This window comes from Neofelis nebulosa, chromosome X, assembly GCF_028018385.1.
Source record: "Neofelis nebulosa isolate mNeoNeb1 chromosome X, mNeoNeb1.pri, whole genome shotgun sequence".
Lineage (NCBI taxonomy): Eukaryota > Metazoa > Chordata > Mammalia > Carnivora > Felidae > Neofelis > Neofelis nebulosa.
This window is the reverse complement of record NC_080800.1, coordinates 66,604,397-66,614,504: the sequence shown is the minus strand read 5'-3', so window position 1 is coordinate 66,614,504 and position 10,108 is coordinate 66,604,397. Positions and strand designations below refer to the sequence as shown.

Genomic DNA, 10,108 nt, shown 5'->3' with positions numbered 1-10,108 from the left:
TTTTCATGTGTAGGTTAGCCATCTGTATGTCTTTGGAAAATGTTTATTCGTGTCTTCTGCCCATTTCTTAACAGGATTATTTGTTTTTTGGGTGTTGAGTTTTATAAGTTCTTTATAGATTGTGGATACTGCTTTATCAGGTATGGAATTTGCAAATGTCTTCTACCATTCTGAAGGCTGGTGTTTAGTTTTATCGATTGTTTCCATTGCTGTGCAGAAGGTTTTCATCTTGATGAAGTCCCAGTGTTCATTTTTGCTTTGGTTTCCCTTGCCTCCTGAAGTATATCTAGTAAGAAGTTGCTATAGCCAATGTCAAAGAGGTTACTACTTACGTTCTTCTCTAGGATTTTGATGGTTTCGTGTCTCACATTTAGGTCTTTCATCTGTTTTGAATTTATTTTTGTGTATGGTGTAGTAAAGCGGTCCAGTTTCATTCTTCTGCATGTTGCTGTCCTGTTGTTCCAACACCATTTGTTGAAAAGACTGTCTTTTTTCCATTGGATATTCTTTCCTGCTTTGTCAAAACTTAGTTGACCTTATCTTTTTAGGTTCATTTCTGGGTTTCCATTCTGTTCCATTGATCTATGTGTCTGTTTTTGTGCCAGGACCATACTCTCTTGACTACAGCTTTGTAATACAACTTGAAGTCTGGAAATGTGATGCCCCCAGATTTACTTTTATTTTGAAGATTGCTTCATCTATTTGGGATCTTTTGTGGTTCCATACAAACTTTAAGATTGTTTTTTCTAATTCTGTGGGAAATTCTGTTTGTATATTGATAGGGATTGTATTAAATGTGTCAACAGCATAAGGTTGTATAGACATTATAACAATATTTGTTCTTCCATCCATGAGCAAGGGATGTTTTCCCATGTCTTTATGTCACCTTTAATTCCTTTATGTGTGTTTGGAGTATAGATATTTTACTTCTTTGGTTAGGTTTATTCCTAGGATATCTTATGGTTTTTGGTGCAATTATAAATGGGATTGATTCTTTGATTTCCTTTCCTGCTGTTTCATTATTGGTGTATAGAAATGCAACAGATTTCCATACATTGATTTTGTATCCTGTGACTATGAAATTCATGTATCAGTTCTAGCAAATTTTTGTGGATTCTTTTGGCTTTTTTATATAGAGAAATATATTATCTGCAAATAGTGAAAGTTTGACTTCTTCCTTGCCAATTTGGATGTCTTTTATTTCTTTGTGTTGTCTGATTTCCGAGGCCAGGACATCCAGTACTACGTTAAATAACAGTGGTGAGAGAGAGCATCCCTGTCTTGTTCCTGACCACAATGTAAAAGCTTTCAGTTTTTTCCCTTTTGGGATTATAATAACTGTGTGTTTCTTGGTATATGGCCTTCATTGGGTTGAGGTAGGCTCCCTCTTTCCTTGGCTGATGATTTTTATTCTGAATGGATGTTGTATTTTCTCAAATGCTTTTTCTGCATCTATTGAGAGGATCATATGTTTCTTATCCTTTCTTTTATTAATGTGGTGTATCATGATGATTCATTTGTGAATATTGGACCACATTTGAAGCCTATGAATCAATTTCATTTGATTTTGGTGAATGATTCTTTTAATGTAGTGTGGCATTTCCTTTCCTAGTATTTTGCTGAGAATTTTTGCATCCGTGTTCATCAAAGATATTGGTCTGTATTTTGCTTTTAGTGGAGTCTTTGGTTTTGGAACAGGGAAATGCTGGCTTCTTAGAATGAGTTTGGAAGTTTTCCTTCCACTTCTATTTTTTTGGAGTAGTTTGAGAAGAATAGGTATTAACTCTTCTTCAAGTGCTTGGTATAATTCCCTTGGGGAGCCATCTGGCCCTGGGCTTTTGTTTGTTGGGAGATTTTTGATTACCGATTCAATTTATTTTCTGGCTATCATTGTGTTCTAATTTTCTATTTCCTCCTGTTTTGCTTTTGGCAGTTGATATGTTTCTAAGAATTTATCCATTGCTTCCAGATTGACTTACTTGGTAGCATATCATTTTTCATAATATTCTGTGAAAACTGTTTGTATTTCTGTGGTGTTGTTTGTTATTTATCTTCTCTCATTGGTGATTTTCTTTATTTGGGTTCTTTTTAAAATAAGTCTGGCTAGGGTTTATCAATTTTAACTTTTCAAAGAACCAGCTCCTAGTTTCATTGATTTTTTTCTATTTTTTTGTTTCTATATCATTTATTTCTGCTTTAATCTTTATTATTTCCCTTCTTCTGCTGACTTTTTGCTTTATTTATTGTTCTTTTTCTAGTTCCTTTAAGTGTAAGATTAGGTTGTTCATTTGGGATTTTTCTTACCTCTTGAGGTAGACCTGTATTGCTATATAATTCTCTATTTTTTTTTTAATTTTTTAACATTTATTTATTATTAAGAGACAGAGAGAGCATGGGCAGGGGAGGGGCCGAGAGATGGGGAGACACAGAATCCGAAGCAGGCTCCAGGCTCTGAGCTGTCAGCACAGAGCCCGATGCAGGGCTCGAACTCACAAACCGTGAGATCATGACCTGAGCCAAAGTCGGACGCTTAACCGACGGAGCTGCCCAGGTGTCCCTATAATTCTCTCTTTATGGCTGCCTTTGCTGCATCCCAAAGTTTCTGGACTTTAATATTTTTATTTTCATTTGTTTTCATTTACTTTTTATTTCTTCTTGAATTTCCTCGTTGACCCATTCATTCCTTAGTAGCATATTCTTTAATTTCCATATATTTGTTGTCTTTTCAATTTTTTTTTCTTGTGGTTGACTTCAAATTTCATAGTGTTGTGTCTGGAAATAAGCCTGGTATGATCACAATCTTCTTGTACTTGTTAAGGCCTGATTTGTGACACTATGTAATATCTTCTGGAGAATGTCCCATGTGCACTTGGAAAGAATGTCTATTCTTCTGGTTTAGGATGAAATATTTTGAATACTTGTGTTAAGTCCATCAGGACTAGTGTGTCTTTCAAAGCCATTGTTTCCTTGTTAATTTTCTGTTTAGATAATCTGCTCATTGCTGTAGGTGGGGTGTTAAATCCCTCTACTAGTATTGTATTATTATCAATAAGTTCCTTCACATTTGTTTTTAATTGTTTTATAAACTTGTGTGCTTCCATTTTGAGGGCATATGTATTTACAATTGTTAGATATTATTGGATTGACTTCCATTATGATATATTTCCCTTCTTCATCTCTTGTTACAGTCTTTGGTTTAAAATCTTATTTGTCTGATATAAGTATTGCTACTCTGGCTTTCTTTTGACATGCCTTAGCATGATAAATATATATTTCTATCCTCTCACTTTCACACTTCAGGTGTCTTTAGGTACAAAATGAGTCTCTTGCATCCAGAATATTGATTGGTCTTGTTTTTTTTTAATACATTCTGACACCTTATGTGTTTTAATTAGAGTGTTTAATCTATTTACATTCAGAGTAATTACTGATATGTATTTTGTGCCATATTACTTTTTCTTGTCTTTGTTTCTAGAGATTTTCTTTGTTCCTCTCTAGTGTTTTTTGCTTTTAGTTTTTCCTTCCCACCCAAAGAGTCCCTTTTAATATTTCTTCCAGGGCTGATTTAGTGGTCACTGACCCTTTTAGTTTTTGTTTCTCTTGGAAACTCTCTCTTTCTATTCTGAATGATAGCCTTGCTAGACAGAGTATTCTTGTCTGCAAATTGTTCCCTTTCAGCACTTTGAATATATCATGCCACTCCCTTTTTTTTCTTGCCGAGTTTCTTTTGAAAGATCTGCTGCTAGCCTTATGGGTCTTCCTTTGTAAGTTAAGGACATTTTTTGTCTTGCTGCTTTAGTATTTGTTCTTTATCTCTATTTTTTGCAAATTTGTTTACAATAGTCTTGATGTTGGCCTGCTTTTGTTGATTTTGATGGTAGTTGTCTATGCCTCTTGGACTTGAATGTCTGTTTCTTTCCCTATATTAGAGAAGTTTTCAGCTATTATTTCCTCAAATATACTTTCTACCCCTTTTCTCTGTTCTCTTCTGAAACTTCTAGGATATGAATGTTATTACATTGCATGGAGTCACTGAATTCCCTGTCTATTCTTGTGATCCTAAATTTTTCTTTTTCTTTTTTGTTCAGCTTCATTATTTTCATTAATTCTATCTTCTATATCACTTATTTGCTCCTCTGCTTCTTCAATCTTTATGGTCATTACATCCAGACAGTTTCACATCTCAGTTATAGCTTTTTTTTTTTTTTGGCCTGACAAGTTTTTAGGTCTTTTCTTTTTGTAGTAAGGGGCTCTGATGTCTTCTATGCTTTTCTCACGCCCAGCTAGTATCCTTATGGTTGTTGCTTTAAATTCTGGAACAATCATAGTTATATCTGTTACAATTAGATCCCTGACTGTGACCTTTTCTTATTCTTTCTCTTGGGATGAATTCCTCTACCTTGGCATTTTGTCTAGGTCTTTTTGCCTTCTTCTCTGTGTCAGAAAATCCTGTTCTATTTCCTGCTCATGAGAGTAATGGTTTTATAAAGAACAAGTCATATGCTGTCCAGGCCCTAGTGCTTTAGAAAGTGTCTCTGGTGTGTTCTGCATGCACTCTTTTGCTGTGTTTGGCTGCTGTATCCCTCAGCTCAGTCTTATGCACGTGTTCACCTTGCCTGCAATGGTCAGTGTTTGGACCTTGGCCAGAGCGTGGCAAGTTTTAACTAGGTGTGTTCTGCTCTGCTCATTAAAAGAGATCTGATGCTATTTCTACTAAGACTGAAGCTTTATAGAGCTCTATGGTCAGTAGAGCTGTTGTGTGTGTAGTTTTGTGCTGGTCTTATGAGGAAGGGGCCCATGCTAGTCCTTAAGCACACTTGCCCAAAAAAAGCAGTCCCAACAAAGAGCAGAGGGGCAGGACCTGGTGTAAGCAGGTAAGGCAACCAGTGTTGGCCTTGTGCTCTTTACTGAAGCTAGTTTATGCTGAGGGGTAGGGGAGGAAAATTGTTCCAATTCACCCCTTTGTCTCTGGAGATGGGAGTCCATGCTTGCTGCTGTTAGGGAAACACTTCCAAGGGAATGAATAATTTCCACTTGTGCATCCTATGTGTTTTTCAGATTGCTGTTTTCGGACTGCCTGCCTCTGGGTTGCTTGCCCATTTGAAGCATCACAGTGCACCTTGGGGTCTATCGAGCCAGGGATGCTGACTTTAAAAACTACAAATTTTAGGGACCTGGTGTTGCAGGAACCTGCACTGGTTCTCTGGGAAAGAGTCTTGCCATACTGGAACTGTTACAGGATTGACCCAGATGGAAAGTCATGCCAGGGTGCAGAGGTTTGGGATTTGGAGCAAAGCAGGCTAAATAGCCAGTGTCTGGATTAGCTACCATCAGCAGGTGTCTCTACACCTATGCTGAAGGGTGAAGGAGTGAAATGGTACCTGCTGGCTCTTTTGTCCCCAGGGAGACAATGATATGCTCTAATAGATGTGCTCTAAGGAGAGGGATAAGTCTACCTGATAACTTTGAATAAATTATTTAGATTTTAGAGCCTTATTTTCTTTAATTATGTAATATGGAGAAGAGGAGGAAACCAGTTCATAGGGTTCCTATACAAATGAAATAATGATAATGCTTGCCTGGCATTTAGTTAACTTTGTGGAACACTCATTAAGAAAAAAAAAAACAAAATCAGTGCTCATTGATTTAGATCCAATAGTTTGAAAAAAATTCCTGAAATCAAACCCTTTCAAAAGATTATTTTTCCAAATTCTAGTTTGGATTGTTTTATAACTATTATCTATAGTTCAATCTACCCTGGTTTAAAATAAAAGTGAAAAACTTTAATTTCTGATGAGTCCACGTTTTGATTAGAAATGAAAACTAACATAGAACAATATAATTTAAAAAAACTTGAATCATGAACTCTGCTTTTATTTTTCACAGATTTTTAAAAACTTTTTATTTTGAAGTAATTGTAGGTTTACATACAATTGGAAGCATAAATACAGAGAGATACTACATACTATTCATCCAGTTTCCCCCAGTGGTAACATCTTGCAGAACTATAGTACAATACCAAAACCAGGATTTTGACTTTAATACAATCCACTGATTTTGTCCAGCTTTCACCAATTTTACACATATTCAGCTGTGTGTGTGTGTGTGTGTGTGCATGCGTGCACGCCCATGTATATATTTAGTTCTATGTAATTTTGTGATAGGTGTAGGTTTGTGTGATCACCACCACAGTCAAGATATAAAATGCCACAAAGATTCTTTATGCTTCGTTTTTATAACTCTACCCAACTACCTACAGCCCTCACACCCATAAATGGCAAATACATGTAACCTTTTGGTATTAACTTTTTTGGGGGAATAATTGGCATAATTCTTTAGAGATTTATCCAAATTGTGTATAGCCATAGTTTATTCCTTTTTATTATGGTAACATCCATGGTATGAATGTACACAATTTATTTAAGCATTTATCCATTGAAAGACATTCAATTGTTTCCAGCTTTTGGTGATTAAAAGTAAATCTGCTATGAACATTTGAGTACAGGTTTTTAAAACGCTTCTTCTATCACCATCATAAACACTGGGGTCTGGCATTTTGTCAGTATTATATAAGCAGTTTCATTAGTAAAAATTCTTCTCCCATACTAATGTACCTACTATGTCTCAGCTGCCTACCCAGACACTTAATTCTACCTTGATAAAGATGTTTTTCATTTGGGTACAATGTATCTAATGAACCTTGGACAAAGATATTATTGATAAAAGGTTAATTGTCATTAGAAAATAAAAGTTTTGGAATTCAGCTAAAGTCACTGTAATAAGTAGAGCTAAAGTTTTCATCACCACACCTACTACATTTATTTCATCCACTTCCCCACAATCTTGGATTGTTAAAGATTTAACTGTACTTGAGTACAAAAAACAAACAAAACTGTAAAGAAACTTCTATAATATTGTATGGAGAGTAGAATATTTAAAACCTGTCTTGACTGGTTTGCACTAAATTGGTAAAGCATCTAAATATCTGTGACAAAGCTTTGTTTAACTAACTAGCTAGATAACCAACAAACTAAACATATACATTAAAAAGTAAAGGCTTTGGAAAGTTAAATGCAAAATTACTTGCACAGAAAATTCTATGGGAAGGCAATATCGGGAGACACTATTCTTTTTTCTTCAATTCACAGAAAAATAAATAACACTGCTATGTCAGAAATCAATTGCTCAGTCAGAAATAACCTGGACATCAAGGCCTAAGACCTTTTAGAGGGTCATACCACTTCAGAAAGGGATAGAATATTCAATATTGAATAGAATATACACAAGAATGGGACCTGAGTCAGCTGACCACAAAATGAATGTTACTCATCAAGCTATCCTTGGCATAGAGTAATTGATCAGGTGTGGTTTGAGTTTCACTGGAGGACAACTCATTCTTGAAGGACCCTAAATGGTGCTTTAGAGAGTACTACATCAATGACTACTATCCAGTAATTAAGACTAAACGTACTTCTCCACCCTAAAAAAAGTTTGAGTTGAGAAAAAAAGAGAAGATAAAATAGAGAAATAGCTCTACAATAGTGTTTGTAAAAGTGAGTTCCATAGATTACCTGCATCTGAATTCTCTGTAGGTTTTGTTAAAAATCCAGAAGCTCTATCTTAGATCTAGACCCAGTCTTTGAGTGTGACTTAGGTCTATACGCTTAGGCATTTGGCATGTTATTAGAGAATTCTTGACCTGTATAATGAGGACCTCAAGGGAACCAGGGAGAATATGGAGATATGAGGTTTTCTAAAATACAGATTTTCTCAAATTAACCCTGAGAAATTCTTTCTGGGAACCATCAGCAATGACTAGTAAATACAAACACCATGATGCTGCCAGTAGCTGACAAATATTTAGTAGAAAGATGAGAATTGTACTATTTCTATTAGTATTATACCCCCGCTTGGTAAATGCTGTCCAGAAAACACATATTGTGGGAAAGAATGGTCATTATTACATTTTATCTTATTTCTTAAAATCACTAAGCAATGTAATCTGTGATTAGTTACTTCTCTGGGTTGTAGGCCTGAAAGACCTATCTGTGAACATTAGTTCTTTTGATGCTTCATAAGGTCCATATATTTATGTGTGTTGTTTCACATACACATATGCAGATTTGTGTGTGTACATCTGTGTGTATATAATTATTTTCAATTAAACCATAGAGGGTGCTGGCTTTTAAGCCCAGAGACTCCATTTCCTGTAGCTCTCCAGTTCTCCTGGAGTTGTCCTCCCTGATTTTTCAAGCTTTTAGAGTTAATCTCCACTTATTTTCAAAACCCACTATTATGAGACATCGGTTTCCCAGTGATGGTCCCCATGGCCAGAATGTGCCAGGTATGGGGTCTGATCCTCCCAGTCCTCCATGTTCATGATGTCCCTCCCACTTGTGTTTAGTCACTCTGGAGGTTTGGTTTTCAATCGCATCTCTACCTCTCCTACCTTTTTTGATGTGACCTCTCCAAGAGTAGCCATGAAAGACCTGTTCTGCCAGTCTTCAGGTTGTTTACATAGTGAGTTGTAATACATGTAGTTGTTGCCTCAGTGTGTGGGAGGTGAGCTCAGGATTCTCCTACTCTGTCTTCTTCCTTTGAGATCGATTTTCTCTTGCTGTTTTCAAAATTCTCTCTTTGTCCTTGACTTGGGACAATTTAATTATAATATGTATAGTGTAATACTTTGGTTGATACTTTTTTAGGACATTTTACCTTCATGAATGTGGATGTCCATTTCTTTTCCCCAAATTGGGAGATTTCATGAATTTGTGTAACATCCCTGTGCAGGCACCATGCTAATCTTCTTGATTTATTTCCAATTTTTAGTATATGTGCTGCTGACGTGAGAACATACTATTTTTAGTAGGTTTATTTATATGTATTTTTATTTCTTCATGCAAATACAAGCAAACTTGAATACTCATACTTTATTCCCATTTTACACAAAAGATAGCATGCTTTAAACATTGCTCTGTAGTTTCCTTTTTTTCACTTGATATATCCTGGAGTCTTTGCAGTACATAGGGATATTCCTTATCATTTATTAATAGCTGTATTATATTCCATTCTGTGGATAAAGCATGGCTAATTTTACAAGTCTACCATAGTTGTCCACTGAGTCGTTTTCAATCTTGGAATATTACAAATAATCTTGTAATGAATAACTTTGCACATATTCTGTATGATATGTGTTTGTGTTTGCGTTCTGTAGGATTGTTTCCAGAAGCGGAAATGCTGAGCCAAAAGATATATACCTTTAAATTGTTCACAGATAGAACCAAATTCTACCCCATAGGTGTATTATTTTGCTTTTCCCACCAGTTATATATGAGAATAACTCTCACCTCACTATATTATAGTATTATTTTGCTTTTCCCACCAGTTATATATGAGAATAACTCTCTCCTCACTATATTATTGAGTGTGCTATAATAAAAAAAGAAGTGGCATTTCACTGTAGTTTCATTTTAAAATTCTGTTATTATGAGTGAGGTTGTGCATCTTCAATATTGTCAGGAACATTGCTATTTCTTATACTGTGAATCGTCTGTTAATGTTTTCCCATTTCATATTGAATTGTTAGTCTTTTTTTATGAATTCTATGAGAATTATTTATGTTGGAAATATTAGATCTCTTTTTGTGACACCAATTGTATTCCTTCAGTTTGCCATTTGTCTTTTGACCTCGCATAGGGTATTTTTTAATAAAAGTTTTAAGTGCTTCCTGTAGTCAATTCTATCAATCTTTGGATTGCTTTGTGGTATGGTTTGAGCTATGGCTTTAGCTTTCTTTTCCAAATTACAACCCAGTTGTCCCAAAACCATGTATTACAGAGTTTGTTTAAGTACACTATTACCACATGTTCTTAAATTTATGTCTGGAATTTGTAGTTTGTTCAAATGGTTAATCTATCTGTTAATATCAGGCTGATTTGATTACTTAGAATTTATACTATGTTTACATATCTGGATAGCCTGTGTTTTGTATTCTTATATAAATGGTTATTCATATAAGGCCACATAAGAAGACAGAGGAGAGGCTCAATAGAAAGAAAATTCACTATACTCACAAATTCTAGAGACAGAAGGCATGCCATGCCATGAT

At 35.3% G+C, this 10,108-nt stretch overlaps 1 non-coding gene across 1 annotated transcript; it reads right to left on the bottom strand.

The window, feature by feature from the left end:
* Window positions 1-8,745: 8,745 nt before the first annotated feature.
* Window positions 8,746-8,853, bottom strand: LOC131503311 (U6 spliceosomal RNA). The gene has a single exon (XR_009257404.1). It is a non-coding gene; the product is annotated as a U6 spliceosomal RNA (small nuclear RNA).
* Between the last annotated feature and the right edge of the window lie 1,255 nt (window positions 8,854-10,108).